We start from the raw sequence: 16,911 nt of genomic DNA, 5'->3' as shown, positions 1-16,911 counted from the left end.
CTCTGTATACAGTTAAATGTCAAAATCCTCATTAATCTGTTGTTAAAACATCAATAACTGCGTAATTGTAAAAATAATTCTGAAATTATTGGTTACTTCCCTTCTCAGTCTTATTCTGGACTATGCACAATATTAAAAATACAAAGCATACAAAACAGACATTTACCTTACATAACCTTCAGACTATTTTGTTTATATATATGTACATAAACACACAAAACACATACAGATTGAAATCCAAAGATAATTCAGATATTAGATTAGTGGTGTGTATTGTTGACCCTGCAGCATCTCAAACAGCCCTTAGCATTTATTTATTTATTTATTGTTATTATTAAAAATCAGATATAAAATAATCTTTGAATTACACTACTTTGGGGTTTTCTTGATCTATTATGATCAATTTCTTCTCTAAATTCTTATTATTCAGACAAAGAATTATAGAAACTTTGTCGGTTTTATCTTGTCTTTACCATTTTAAGTTTAACATTTTTAAACTTCTCTTATCATTTTAATTTTAACATTTTAAACTTGTAGGAATTCACATACAGACATGTATTTTAAAGCTACTCACCCATATTTTGGTCCCGGGAGTGGAGGCAAGTTCAGATCCTCATTCGTGACGCCAAGTTGTAGAACCGTCTCAGAAATAAGTGGAGAAGTCGCTGAGATGAAGCAAATAGAACTTTAATCGAGCCGGCTCGGAAGCCCCACGTCAGAAATAATTCCTTCAGTGAGACTTAATGTTTACAAACATGAGTACAACTTTATAGGAAAAATGACGTAACATCTTATGGCCGTTCATCTAATCGGAAGATACAGGACTGGGTCCGTTTACGATCTGTCCTCCAGTGAAGAGGTGATGGATACAAAAAGCAGATGTCCGTCTTTGATGTGCACTAGGAAGATGCCATCCCACGGTAGTCATTTACCTAGTGTCAATCGCTCATTAACAGAAACATTCCTGCCTATCTTGAGAAACGATTAAGTCATAAACAAATTCACAGCAGACATCTGTAGGCTATTTCAGCACTGTGTAATCTTTCATTACTGACAGGAGATTCTAACAAACCAACCTTGTTGACCCTTTACTTGTCCTGCTAAATCTAATCTGTTCAATCTGTATACAAACTACTACTAATGCTAGTATTAATATAAAACATTATATAATTATCACAAAACACTTTCTTCAACATCCTATACAGAGTCTTCACTGAGGTCTGGGTCTGATTGGTACTTATTCCTCCTTCTGCATAGAAGATGATGACTGCATCGTGCCATCCAGAGGTTCGACTGTGCCTCATTGGCTCGTGTTGGCTGCATCTTTCTTGTTTAATGGGTTAAAGTTCTGATTGGTAATTATTCCTCCTTCAGCCGGTTCAAACACTTGTCACCTGAGCATTGGTCCTACAGTGGTAGAGATCTCACCTGCCACTCGGGAGGTCGTTGCTTGATTCGCGGCCAATGGTTTTCCCCGTCCTATATAGAAGAGGATGGCTATTATTGCAACAACCAGACATTTGTGTCTGTCTCACTCACTCACTCATCTATCCAATTATCTTTAATGATTGGTACTTCTTTCCCATTCAACCACTTAAAACTACATCGTCCCATCCGGACGTTCCTGTAGCCCGTGCCTTAGTAATCCCGAGATCTAAGTCTCATAGGTACTTATTCCTCTGTAGCGTTATTTTGGGTGTATTTTGATAAGAGCATTTTGGGTCTGAGCTGAAGCACTGATCTAAAGAAGACCTCTCCCCCCCAAAGTTATCAGATTTCCTTAACTCATCAGCTTGGAACTGGTTTGCATCAAAGTGACAGTTTACAGGAGGATGTCACAGAGAAGAGGCCAAATAGTTTGGAATTCTGCTATGAGATGTCTGGAGAAAGGGGCCTGTAGGTGATCAAAACTCTTTGAAGTGGACGAGAGCCGAAATCCCGACATAGAGCTACGATCCCGGGCCAACCGGCATTTCCAAAAGATGGCATGGATTGACATCAGTCATAAATCAAGCCCCCCTCCAATAGGACACTGGGGGATGAAACCGAAATCCAATCTCAAGAACTCAAGAACCAATCACCTATTGATCTGACAGACTATAAGGAACAGCGCACGGTCTCTCTCTCTCTCTCTCTCACCTGAACCAGAAACTCGCTGCAACAGCTCAACATGTAGCTCTGTTGCCCGAACCGGAACCAGAAACCAACCAAGTCTTTGCCGGCAACAGAAGAGTTAAACTGGGAGAAGGAGATTGAGCCGTACGAAGAATTCTTTTAAAGGACTTTATTAAATAAAGAACTTTACAGACTGCGCTGCCCGCCTGTGCCCACCTGATCAGTGGAGTTTTACAGCTGGACAATTGACTAAGTCGACTGTATACGAAAGTGTCAGTCATTTAAATAGCTATTTGAGTCTTAAGAAACTTGACCCTTGGAACAAACACGGCCCTGCTTTCCTCAAAGACTTTGTCTTCAAGTAACTACGGTGGAACCCTGCTTACAAAGAAGATTTTGTGCACAACCTTGGAGCCTTCAAACCAGTGGAAAATCTGTTTGGAAAAGACTCTACATTCGCGAAACCCCAACTTCCAGGTGAGTAGATAGTAGTTTTTTTTGGGCGCGGCCTATTTTGTTATGACGTATGCCCTAAGCTTATTAATATTCCTACGTCATAATTGGGGGGGCGTGATTTTAGGTAGAGTTTTTTCCCTAATTATTCCTATGTCATATCCGTCAGAAAGTGTACACTCATAAAACCCTGAACAACAAATAACCCGTTGTTCTTGTTGGTCAACTGTAGAGTGTGAATGGGTCGGCTCTTCCTGTAGTGTTTGGGGGTCTTTTTTAAATATACATGTAATGGTTTAGTAAATCTAAACCGTTATAAGATCAACAAGTTCTGTTGTCTGTAATGGTCCCAGGTCCTAACAATGCCAGTTTTGAATAGTGTGTTTATCATATTCACACTGTCTCTGTCTCTGTCTGTCTCTCTCTCTCTCTCTCTCTCTCTCTCTCTCTCTCTCTCGCCCAATCATTTTATAATATCAACAAGTTCTGTTGTCTGTAATGGTCCCAGGTCCTAACAATGCATGTTTTGCATAGGGTACTTATGTTATCCACACTGTCTCTGGCTCTGTCTCTCCCCTCAAATTTAATTTAAAATAAAATTAAAAAAGAGTGTGTGTGTGTGTGGGTGTTTGTGTGTATAGGTTCATTGTTTTTGAAAAAAAAAAAAAAAAAGCTGTGGTTATTTTTTATCTCTCACATAATGTGTTCATTCGTTTTACTTAAATACATTCTAGGGTCTTAAAGCTCATAAGGGTTAGACTTAAGATAAGGATATGCTTTTAAGGTATTTTAGCGGTCTCAATCCCTGATGATAAGGAATCATTTAAAAAATAAAAATAACTGATCACTCAATGCTAAATAGATCACAACACTCAATGCTAAATCACTCACACCATGGGGGGTGGCCCTGTTGTGAACTCCTCTGATGTCCCAATGAACCTGGAACTATTACAAATGATAAATGATTTAAATAACCCCCAATTACCACCGATAGAAGGTGAATTAACAGACTTACTGGTGAACCGCTGTGGCGGTTACTGTAACGTCTGTTTCAATCCGCAATGTCGTAAGGGTTTGGCCCCTACCATCCGATGTAAAGATTGCTTAAGGATTTGTCTCTCAGCGTTCTGTTTTTCCGAGCATAAGGAACAGAGGGCCGCTGCTGAGGGGGTTAATAAACGGAGTTATTGTGATCAAACTAAATATTGCCCGCAGTGTTGCCTCCAGTACCGTTTTCATGAGGTTAAACCACACAAATGTCTGGAGCCGAGATGCAGGATCTGTAATGCTGATTTAACCCTGGGGTCCGAGCACCAGTGCTTTATTCAGCCGGTTAAAAAGGAGCCGCCGCACAACCGGTATGTCTTTTTTGATTTTGAATGTCGGCAAGAAAACGGGGTCTACGTTGCTAATTATATACACTGTATTGACATGTTGGATCGTGAGTGGTCAGCTAGCGGTGAGAGTTGTGTCAAGGATTTCTTTACGCGGTATCGCGGTCCAAAATACCTCAATTACACATTTATTGCCCACAATGCTAAGGGTTATGATTCTTACATTTTGATGAAGTATCTGGTGGAAAATGGGGTGACCTCAGGGTAGCAAGATCATGTGTTTCACTGACGAAGCTTTCAACCAACGTTACATACAGTGAGGGAAAAAAGTATTTGATCCCCTGCTGATTTTGTACGTTTGCCCACTGACAAAGAAATGATAAGTCTATAATTTTAATGGTAGGTGTATTTTAACAGTGAGAGATAGAATAATAACAAAAAAATCCAGAAAAACGCATTTCAAAAAGTTATAAATTAATTTGCATGTTAATGAGGGAAATAAGTATTTGATCCCCTATCAATCAGCAAGATTTCTGGCTCCCACTTGTCTTTTATACAGGTAACGAGCTGAGATTAGGAGCACTCTCTTAATGGGAGTGCTCCTAATCTCAGCTCGTTACCTGTATAAAAGACACCTGTCCACAGAAGCAATCAATCAATCAGATTCCAAACTCTCCACCATGGCCAAGACCAAAGAGCTGTCCAAGGATGTCAGGGACAAGATTGTAGACCTACACAAGGCTGGAATGGGCTACAAGACCATCGCCAAGCAGCTTGGTGAGAAGGTGACAACAGTTGGTGCGATTATTCACAAATGGAAGAAACACAAAATAACTGTCAGTCTCCCTCGGTCTGGGGCTCCATGCAAGCTCTCACCTCGTGGAGTTTCAATGATCACAAGAACGGTGAGGAATCAGCCCCGAACTACACGGGAGGATCTTGTTATTGATCTCAAGGCAGCTGGGACCATAGTCACCAAGAAAACAATTGGTAACACACTATGCCGTGAAGGACTGAAATCCTGCAGCGCCCGCAAGGTCCCCCTGCTCAAGAAAGCACATGTACAGGCCCGTCTGAAGTTTGCCAATGAACATCTGAATGATTCAGAGGAGAACTGGGTGAAAGTGTTGTTGGCAGATGAGACCAAAATCGAGCTCTTTGGCATCAACTCAACTCGCCGTGTTTGGAGGATGAGGAATGACCCCAAGAACACCATCCCCACCGTCAAACATGGAGGTGGAAACATAGTGCTTTGGGGGTGTTTTTCTGCTAAGGGGACAGGACAACTGCACTGCATCAATGGGATGATGGACGGGGCCATGTACCGTCAAATCTTGGTTGAGAACCTCCTTCCCTCAGCCAGGGCATTGAAAATGGGTCATGGATGGGTATTCCAGCATGACAATGACCCAAAACACACAGCCAAGGCAACAAAGGAGTGGCTCAAGAAGAAGCACATCAAGGTCCTGGAGTGGTCTAGCCAGTCTCCAGACCTTAATCCCATAGAAAATCTGTGGAGGGAGCTGAAGGTTCGAGTTGCCAAATGTCAGCCTCGAAACCTTAATGACTTGGAGAGGATCTGCAAAGAGGAGTGGGACAAAATCCCTCCTGAGATGTGTGCAAACCTGGTGGCCAACTACAAGAAACGTCTGACCTCTGTGATTGCCAACAAGGGTTTTGCCACCAAGTACTAAGTCGAAGGGGTCAAATACTTATTTCCCTCATTAACATGCAAATCAATTTATAACTTTTTTGAAATGCGTTTTTCTGGATTTTTTTGTTGTTATTCTGTCTCTCACTGTTAAAATACACCTACCATTAAAATTATAGACTGATCATTTCTTTGTCAGTGGGCAAACGTACAAAATCAGCAGTGGATTAAATACATTTTTTCCCTCACTGTAGACTCGTTAAATTTCCTCCCCATGAAATTGAGTGCTTTGCCTAAAGCTCTGGGTTTTGAGGCTCAGAAGAAAGGTTGGTTCTGCCATTTTTTTAATACTAAGGACACTCAAAATTATCGAGGGTCCTACCCGCCCGCCTCTTATTATGGGGTTGATACTATGATGTCTCATGAGAGGGAGGAATTCTTTAAATGGTACAATATGGTTAAGGGAGGTGTTTTTGATTTCAGAGAAGAGATGGCCGCTTATTGTAATAATGATGTGGTGATCCTTAAAGAAGCCTGTGTGCGTTTCCGCGCTGAGGTTATCAACACCTCGGGTCTCGACCCTTTGCAAAGTGTGACCATAGCGTCTCTCTGCATGAAAATATATCGGTCCAATTTCTTGCAGAAAAACACTATAGCGGTCACCACTTCTGACAACTATCGTGCTAGACAAAATAACTTTTCGACTGTCTCCATACAGTGGCTGGAATACCTGAGTGCCAGGGATAACATCTTTAACAGACATGCTTTAAATCAAGGGGAAGTCAAAATGGGGCCTTACTACTTAGACGGTTTTAGCGACGTGTCCGGGCGGCGTACCGCTTATGATTTTGCTGGTTGTATTTACCATGGCTGTCCTCAGTGCTTCGACCCAAACATCTTTAACCCCGTAACACAAAAACTCTGCGGTGATATGTACTATGATTTCCAGGAACGAATTGAAACTTTAAAAAACACCTATGGTTTGAACGTGCTGGTGATTTGGGAACACGAGTGGACGATCCTGAAGCAATAGGATGCGGGGGTACAACGGTTTATGTAAACCTTGGACTTTCCTGAACGTCTAGAGCCCCGGGATGCATTATTTGGGGGTCGTACCAACGCCCTCTGTTTACATTATGAGGTAAAGGAGGGTGAGAGAGTAGATTACTATGATTTCACCAGTCTGTACCCTTATGTCAACAAGACCAAAATGTACCCGGTGGGGCATCCAACCATTGTTTATCGTGACTTTCTCGAAATCGGACATTACTTTGGTTTGATCAAGGTCACCATGTACCCTCCTCGCGAGCTGTTCTTACCAGTGTTGCCTTACAGGTGTTCGGGAAAATTGATGTTCCCTCTGTGTAGAACGTGTGTGGAAACTGAAAATCAGACTACCTCTTGTCTGCACAGTGATGAAGAGAGAGCGCTGACGGGTGTCTAGTGTAGCATTGAGCTTGACAAGGCGGTGGAGAAAGGTTACAGAGTCGGTAAGGTGTATGAGGTTTGGCATTTTTCTGAAAAATCTGATACTCTTTTTGCTGATTACATTATGACCCATCTGAAAGGGAAACAGGAGGCATCGGGCTATGCCTCATGGTGTGTTGACGCCGCGGCCAAAGAGCGATACGTTCAGCAATATTTTGAAAAGGAAGGGATCCGTCTAGAGCCGGGGAACATAACTGTAAACCCCGCCAAGAGACAAATGTCCAAACTGATTTTAAACAGTCTGTGGGGTAAGTTTGGGGAAAGAAATAACCGTCTAAACACAACCTTGATTAAAACCCCTGAACAGTTTATAGAATTTATGTTTTCCAAACAACATGCTGTATCACACTTTCAATTCTTAAATGACCATGTGGCACAGGTCCAGTGGAGGGCCCCTAAAGATTTCCCCACCAAACAGGGGAACGTTAATGTTTTCATAGCGGTTTTTACCACGGCTTACGCCCGGCTTGAACTGTACAACTTAATGGATCAGTTGCAGGAACGCACGCTCTATCATGATACTGACTCTGTAATCTTTGTCACCAGGCCAGGGGATTGGGTCCCGCCCCTCGGGGACTACCTTGGGGAGTTAACGAGCGAACTAGATTCTCAGGACCACATAGTGGAGTTTGTTTCAGGGGGTCCTAAGACTTACGCATACAGAACGGCTGCGGGTAAGACCTGTATGAAAGTTAAGGGTTTCACTCTGAACCATTGTAACAACAAGCTCATTAACATCAAGTCTCTGACGACCCTGGTACAAAGTTTTGTAACCGAGAAAGACACGCCTCCTCTTGAGATTATGACTGCCGGAAATCAGATCTATCGCAATAAAAAGGGGTACACGTTGGAAAATAGATCACTAAACAAACGGTTCAGGGTGGTGTACAATAAAAGAGTGTTGAAGACTGATTATACCACTCTGCCTTATGGATATTAGCGGTGGTTTTGATAACAGACTTCAACACCCTTTCTCCTGTATTATAGCCGGTCCCTCCAATTCGGGTAAGAGCTATCTTATAAAGAACATCATAGAAGATGTGGACGCAACCGTGTCCCAAGCTCTTGACAACATAGTGTGGTGTTACTCTTGCTGGCAACCTCTCTATGATGATTTGGCTTCGAAAAAAAAAAATCTGAAATTTGTGCAAGGTCTCCCCGCCTCGTTGTGTGACGATGACTTGTTCCCGCCCGGTCAAACTAATCTAGTGATCCTTGATGACCTGATGGAGCATGCCGGTTACAACAGTGAAGTGGAAAAAGCTTTCACAAAGTACAATCATCATAGGAATTTAAGTATTATTTATTTAGTTCAAAATCTATTTTTTCAAGGTAAAAAAAGCCGCAATATTAATTTAAACGTCAATTATATAATTCTTTTTAAAAACCCCAGAGACAAACTACAGGTCACCATCTTGGCTCGTCAAATGTACCCTAACCAGACCAAGTTCTTTTTGGAGGCATTTGAGGATGCCACCAAAAAACCCTACGAGTACTTGATTGCGGACTTAAAAGCACAAACCCCAGAAGACTTTCGCCTCAGAACAGGTTTGTGCCTGCCCGATTGGCCGGCAGTGTATGTGCTAAAGAAAAGGAAATAAATAAGAATGTCTGTTCGGATTAAAAGAAATCTGCCGCTTTTGCAAATGTTATTTGAGGGGAGCCCGCACCATAGGAAAGCTGTGCTGGCAGGGGCCCCCTCGGATTTGATCGAGACCCTGTGTGAAATAGCTTTTAACATCTTACGCGGTAATATACCCCTAACCCCTTCTCAACATTCTAAACTCAAAAAACAAAAAGCGGTTATCAAGATCATCGCTAATAAGAAGTATTCTATTAAAAGAAAAAGAAAGAAGATTAATCAAACCGGGGCTTTATTGGCCCGCTGTTGAGCATAGCCGTGCCTTTCCTAACCAGTCTCCTAGCTTCCAGAGTGGGTTAATAATGGAATATGCTCAGAAAATGTTTTTGATCCCTCAGGAGCAGCTTGAGAAACTGAGAAAAAATGTTGTCGGGCCAGAGCCCAGAGCCCTGGAATGCTTTCCTACAGGCGATGGCCTGTCTGAACATGCGCCAATCAACAGTTCCTAACCAGGAAACGCGACAAAAAATCCGTCTGTGTAAAGAGGTGGAGACTGATCTGACTCCGATATCTCATTACTCTGACCGTGCTGAGCGACCATCCTCAGGATCTATCCATCGTTGGGAAGCTTATTAATCTCATGTTTTTATTTGTCCCCCCTGTAAATAATGACCCGACAAACAATTTTTTTTTTTTTTTTTTTTTTTTTCAAATGTTGTACATTTATTTATAACATAACCCCTGCTTTGTATAAGAATTGTGTTGAATAAAAAAAAACTAATGATTCAAAGGCTGTTTTCATTATTTTTTCACCTTAACACGCATGACATCTTTTAAAATCCTCACAAGAACACCCCCTCTGTATACATGGCTGGCTAGGGTCGTAATTCATTGTGTTATAAGGGGGGGTCCACAGTGTCCTGACAAACTCTGCCACTTTTTTATCATTTTGGCCTAAATCCTCACTGTACAAGGCCATAATATCGGGGTATGACCTTCCTTTAGATCTATGATATAAGAAAAACACACAGTGTTGACCACAAGTGAAGGTCTGAAGACTTTGTACTTGACGACCGCTGTAAATGGTTTCTTGACAGTTGTTGAGCAGAAAGTTATTGATCTTCCGAGGGAAAGGTCTGAAATCCGGGGGGTTTCCAGAGGAATAAAAAAATTCACCACGGTGGTCCTCCCTTAGATAAATAGCCAGCCAATGTTCTCCGGGCATATTTTTAGGGTGTGTGTTGATTATGTACATTGCAGGTAAATTCTTGATCTTAAATTTAGGCAGCTGGTCGCAGGCGTAGACTCCTTGAAACAGTTTCCGTGAGCCGGCCAGGGCATTCATGATGTGGTTGAGCTCTCTGGTGTTCATTATAATAATAATCATACAGAACGTTTCTCCACTGATTCACCTCAATAATGTTGTCAAACACAGCGTACACGACCATATTTACAGTGCGTGGTAGAGGCTGCTTGAAACCCATCTCCAAACGCATATTGCCCGTCTTCATCAGTGAAAAATGTTGTCCACACACTTCGTCAGGGGTCAGGTTGAAACCGTACAGGGTGTAACCGCTGCAGTATTCCCGGCGATCGATCAGCAGAAGTTGATCCTTGAGATGACGACCCATAGCCAGTACTAGACTGTAATATTCACGAACTGCATTGCCGTTTTCAAAGTCAGGTTGAAAAGGTCTGGATGGAACCTGCACACCATCGACGTACAACGCTATAAATTCCGCGTTATAATGTTTAAAGTTAAAGGGGTTCTTGTTGTAAACCCCGGTAAATGCATCATTATCCACGAGACCTATAATAACCTGTTTTGGGAGCTGTCCTAGAAACAGATTTTCCTGGTTCATCACCCATGTCCCTGCGGGGATACTGTGGACTTTCATATAGACTCTTTCGATCGGGTACTTGGCGTTTGCCGTCATTAACGCCTGCGCATGTCCTAGTTTAACCGCTGGGGAGACGGACACTTTTTTCACAAACAGCGAGGCCGATAATATGGTCAGTTTATATTTTTCAGTATCAGGGGTCATCAGACAAAAAGCACTTTTACTACGGATCATTTTAATTTTAATGTCTACCCCGTTGAGCATGAGTTTTTCTTGGAAAAATATGTCTGCATGGATATGCCCCATTAGCTCAAAGGTCCGCCCTTCTGTTGAAAAGACCGTTCTTTTTTGCAAACCCTTATTGAGTCCCTCTGGATCCTTGTCGTCCATAGCTTCCGGGGTGTCTTTGAAGAAAAGGCCGGGGCTGAACTGTTTGCTTAGGGTCTCCTCACTATAATTAAGGATACACTCCATCATGGCTCTATAGGGGTAAGTATTGCTGCTTTGACTAATGAGCCGATCTCCCAGGGTCACATCCACCTGTGAAAACATGGTGGCCACCGGGTAATTGATGACCCCAGCATTGGCCGTCTTCTCGATTGCATCGCCATCCTCATCAGTCACTTTACAGTTCATTAAAATAAATGTGTTATTCAAATCAATATAATCCTCGCCATTGCCGGCTATAAAAAACTCCAGAGGGGCCGTGTCTGAAATTGCGGAAAGAGGGGGAATCTCTACATATATGCTCTTATCTATACTCGTTTGAGTGTATGGAACTGTAAACAGATCCAGTTCTGATTTGACGCATTCTTCCGATAGACTGTGGACAAAAGACATGTTTAAAAGATGTATCCTGAGGCTCTATTTGTCTTTCTTTGAGACTTTCTTTTTGCAGGTTTTTTCTTGTGCTGCTTCCTTCTCCGAGTGTTTCCACGATATGTTGGAGAATGAGCGATTCTTCGTTTTTTGTTAGCCACGGATCTTCGTCGCCCTGGTGGACACATGCTGTTTCTTCTTTTACCCCTCCTCCTCGCCATTACCATGAGACCCAAACCCTCCTGATGCTCATGGCTAGCTGCCCGGTTCATAACATTGGTGAACACGTCACTAACAATGTTTTTAGCCGCTGATTTCAAGTGGGGTCTGGCTATAGCAAAGCCTCTCTTAAGCAGGGGTACAGCCATTCTAAAGAGACCACGAAAGAGCCCTCCTAGACCGGCACCATACATTGTGGGGGCTCCTACAAAACCGGGCAAGCCGTTCCCGGCTTGCTTCTTGTAATAATCCACATAGGCACTAGGATCTATATAACCCCTCGAGGTAACCATTTTAATAATGTACACACTGTTTCAGGGGTCGAAAATGTAGTTTGACAATAACTTTACCGAAGCGGAAGGGTACGTTGATATTCTGATCCGATTTTACTTCGATCATGATGTTGTCAAAGTTGGTCTTTGAGACTGGTACGTAGTGTGGCTTGTCATAAGTAATTGTGACCATGTCATTGCTTTTACCTTTAATAAGTACATTTCTCAAAAGGGGGACATAACTATCCCCGACCCTCTGGTGGGTTATGATATCCGTATACACATAAAGAGTGTAAAAGCCGCCCCTGATGTCAGCCGGGAAGGGGGCCACCACTTCTGAGAACCTGCTCTCTGTGTCAGAATAGAACCCTAATATACGCCCCAGTTGGCCACTGGTTTGAATGCTAATACCTGGTTTTGATACCTTGTACACTCTGTTTTTAATAGGGTTGTAATATAGCTTGATGTTGGGGGTGCCTTCTGAGAACTGTTTATGCATGTCATCTAATATTTTATCCACATTGTCATAATAACCTCCTTGTATCATGAATGTCCATTGACTCTTTTTAACATCATCAAAAATGGCGAAGGTGGCATCCTTATCTTGTAAAACAGCCCAAGTGTAAGGATACTGTATTTCCGCCAACCCCACTTCCCACGACCCCCTTAGATCTATAGATTTTCCAAATTGTACCGTGTAACTGGATATTTCATTTTTAGGATATATATCGAGAGAGGCGTTACTGGGTAGAGTCACGTAGAAGCCTCCTGATTCCATCTTGAGTATCGAAAGTAATGCCCCCAACACACCCGCGGGCATGTTGTTATAAGGATTGAATATCGCAAACCTGTTGTTCCGGGACCCAACTATTGAACTTTTCAGGCCATCCAAGCCATTTCACCAACACATATTTTTTCCGGTTCTGGGTTTTTTCAGCTAATATCTTTTCAACTCTGTATACACTGTCTTTACCCACAATAATTTTTTGTAACTCGGCTTCGTAAAACGTTCCTTCTATATCCTCCCCGTCATAGTCTTTTAACCGGTACACGGGGGGGTCTCTAGCCAACTGTTCGGTAACTGTAAAATATTGTTCATAACCTTTGGCAAAAGTACTCCTTAGCTTTGAAACGCGAACCACATCACCGATGTTGAACTTATAAGTAGTTTTTCCCTTCTTAATAAATGGTCCGTATAAATTTTTATAGACCTTAAAAGAATTACTTTGATCAACATCTATAGGCTTCATTTTAATACTGGTGTGATACCCTTGGTTGTAAGCATCGATAAAATCCTGAACTTTATCAAAATACTTGAACGTGTTGACCGCTGTAAAATATCTCCACATTTTGGTCTTTATGGTGCGGTTAAACCTCTCCACTACCGATGCCTTAAGCTCATTACCGGTGGTGAAATGATGTATTTTGTGTCTCTTCAGTAGATTCTGAAATTCTCTGTTGAGAAACTCTTTTCCTTTATCAGTCTGCAGTTTTTTAGGACATCGACCCTGGGACAATATATCCTCAAAGGCCCTTGTCACCGCCCGACCTCTTTTATTATGTAGAATGCGAGCCCAGGCATATTTTGATAACAGAATATTATGTAGAATTCTCGCCTGCCACGTGGGAGGCCCGGGTTTGATTCCCGGCCAATGCATTTTCCTCGTTCTGCAAAGAAGACAATGATTACATCGTCCCATCCGGATGTTACTGTAACCCGTGACTTAGTAATCCCGAGATCTAAGTTTCATCGGTACTTATTCCTCGTTCATCCACTTGAAACCCTTGTCACCTGAGCATTGGTCCGACAGTGGTAGAGATCTCACCTGCCACTCGGGAGGTTGTTGCTTGATTCGCGGCCAATGGTTATCCCCGATCTATATAGAAGAGGATGGCTATTATTGTAACAACCAGACATTTGTGTCTGTCTCTCTCTCTCACTAACTCACTCATCTATTTATAATGATTGCTACTTCTTTCTACTTCGTCCCATCTGGACGTTCCTGATACCCGCGCCTTAGTAATCCTGAGGTCTGGGTCTGATTGGTACTTATTCATCGTTCAACCATTTCAAACCCTTGTTACCTGACCATTTGTGCTACAGTGGTAGAGATCTCACCTTCCACTCGGGAGGTTGTTGCTTGATTCGTGGCCAATGGTTTTCCCCATTCTATGTAGAAGAGGATGGCTATTATTGTAAAACCAGACATTTGTGTCTGTCTCTCTCTTTCACTCACTCACTCACTCATCTATCTGTAATGATTGGTACTTCTTTCTACATCATCCCATCCGGACGTTCCTGTATCCAGCGCCTTAGTAATCCCGAGGTCTAGGTCTGATTGGTACTTATTCCTCGTTCATCCACTTGATACCCTTGTCACCTGAGCATTGGTCCTACAGTGGTAGAGATCTCAGCTGCCACGTGGGAATTCATTGCTTGATTCGCGGCCAATCGTTTTCCCCGTTCTATATAGAACAGGATGGCAAATAATTGCAACAACCAGACATTTGTGTCTGTCTCTCTCTCTCACTCACTCATCTATCTATAAAGATTGGTACCTCTTTCTACATCGTCCCATCCGGACGTTCCTGTTTCCCGTGCCTTAGTTATCCCGAGGTCTGGGTATGATTGGTACTTTTTCCTCCTTCTGCATAAACGACGATGACTGTATCGTGCCATCCAGAGGTTCGTCTGTGCCTCATTGGCTCGTGTTGGCTGCATCATTCATGTTTTATGGGTTAAAGTTCTGATTGGTACTTATTCCTCCTTCAGCCGGTTCAAACACTTGTCACCTGAGCATTGGTCCTACAGTGGTAGAGATCTCACCTGCCACTCGGGAGGTGTCTGCTTGATTCGTGGCCAATTTTTTTCTCCGTTCTATATAGAAGAGGATGGGAAATATTGTAACAACCAGACAATTGTCTCTCTCTCTCTTTCACTCACTCACTCATCTATCTATAATGATTGGTACTTCTTTCTACATCGTCCCATCCGGACGTTCCTGTTTCCCGTGCCGTAGTTATCCCGAGGTCTGGGTCTGAAAGGTACTTATTCATCGTTCAACCATTTCAAACCCTTGTTACCTGACCATTTGTGCTACAGTGGTAGAGATCTCACCTTCCACTCGGGAGGTTGTTGCTTGATTCGCGGCCAATGGTTTTCCCCATTCTATGTAGAAGAGGATGGCTATTATTGTAAAACCAGACATTTGTGTCTGTCTCTCTCTTTCACTCACTCACTCACTCATCTATCTATAATGATTGGTACTTCTTTGTACATCATCCCATCCGGACGTTCCTGTATCCCGCGCCTTAGTAATCCCGAGGTCTAGGTCTGATTGGTACTTATTCATCGTTCAACCATTTGAAACCTTTGTCACCTGACCATTGGTCCGACAGTGGTAGAGATCTCACCTGCCACTCGGGAGGTTGTTGCTTGATTCGCGGCCAATGGTTATCCCCGATCTATATAGAGGAGGATGGCTATTATTGTAACAACCAGACATTTGTGTCTGTCTCTCTCTCTCACTAACTCACTCATCTATTTATAATGATTGCTACTTCTTTCTACATCGTCCCATCTGGACGTTCCTGATACCCACGCCTTAGTAATCCTGAGTTCTGGGTCTGATTGGTACTTATTCATCGATCAACCATTTAAAACCCTTGTCACCTGACCATTGGTCCGACAGTGGTAGAGATCTCACCTGCCACTCGGGAGGTTGTTGCTTGATTCGCGGCCAATGGTTTTCCCCGATCTATATAGAAGAGGATGGCTATTATTGTAACAACCAGACATTTGTGTCTGTCTCTCTCTCTCACTAACTCACTCATCTATTTATAATGATTGCTACTTCTTTCTACTTCGTCCCATCTGGACATTCCTGATACCCGCGCCTTAGTAATCCTGAGGTCTGGGTCTGATTGGTACTTTTTCCTCCTTCTGCATAGACGACGATGACTGCATCGTGCCATCCAGAGGTTCGTCTGTGCCTCATTGGCTCGTGTTGGCTGCATCATTCATGTTTTATGGGTTAAAGTTCTGATTGGTACTTATTCCTCCTTCAGCCGGTTCAAACGCTTATCACCTGAGAATTGGTCCTATAGTGGTAGAGATCTCACCTGCCACTCGGGAGGTGTCTGCTTGATTCGCGGCCAATTTTTTTCTCCGTTCTATATAGAAGAGGTTAGCTATTATTGTAACAACCAGACATTTGTCTCTCTCTCTCTGTCACTTACTCACTCATCTATCTATAATGATTGTTACTTATTCCTTGTTCAACTACTCGAAACCCTTGTCACCTGAGCATTGGTCCTACAGACGTAGAGACCTCACCTGCCACTCGGGAGGCCTTTGCTTGATTCGCGGCCAATGGTTTTCCCCGTTCTATATAGTAGAGGATGGCAAATAATTGCAACAACCAGACATTTGTGTCTGTCTCACTTACTCACTCATCTATCCAATTATCTTTAATGATTGGTACTTCTTTCCCATTCAACCACTTAAGATTCTCATAACCTGAGCATTGGTTGTTCAGTGGTAGAATTCTCGCCTGCCACGCGGGAGGCCAGGGTTCGATTCCCGGCCAATGCATTTTCCTCGTTCTGCAAAGAAGACAATGATTATATCATACATCCGGACGTTACTGTAACCCGTGATTTTGTAATCCCGAGATCTAAGTCTCATCGGTACTTATTCCTCGTTCATCCACTTGAAACCCTTGTCACCTGAGCATTGGTCCGACAGTGATAGAGATCTCACCTTCCACTCGGGAGGTTGTTGCTTGATTCGCGGCCAATGGTTATCCTCGATCTATATAGAAGAGGATGGCTATTATTGTAACAACCAGACATTTGTGTCTGTCTCTCTCTCTCACTAACTCAGTCATCTATTAATAATGATTGGTACTTCTTTCTACTTCGTCCCATCTGGACGTTCCTGATACCCGTGCCTTAGTAATCCTGAGGTTTGGGTCTGATTGGTACTTATTCAACGTTCAACCATTTGAAACCCTTGTCACCTGACCATTGGTCCAACAGTGGTAGAGATCTCACCTTCTACTCGGGAGGTTGTTGCTTGATTCGCGGCCAATGGTTTTCCCCATTCTATGTAGAAGAGGATGGCTATTATTGTAAC

The 16,911-nt window shown here is 42.8% G+C and overlaps 1 non-coding gene across 1 annotated transcript; it reads left to right on the top strand.

Annotated features, from left to right (window-relative positions):
- Positions 1-16,297: 16,297 nt before the first annotated feature.
- Positions 16,298-16,368, top strand: trnag-gcc (transfer RNA glycine (anticodon GCC)). Its single transcript has one exon. It is a non-coding gene; the product is annotated as a tRNA-Gly (tRNA).
- Positions 16,369-16,911: the final 543 nt, after the last annotated feature.

Source organism: Amia ocellicauda, chromosome 13, assembly GCF_036373705.1.
Source record: "Amia ocellicauda isolate fAmiCal2 chromosome 13, fAmiCal2.hap1, whole genome shotgun sequence".
In the NCBI taxonomy this organism is placed as follows: domain Eukaryota; kingdom Metazoa; phylum Chordata; class Actinopteri; order Amiiformes; family Amiidae; genus Amia; species Amia ocellicauda.
The sequence above is the reverse complement of the archived record's forward strand: the minus strand, read 5'-3'. Positions and strand labels throughout refer to the sequence as shown.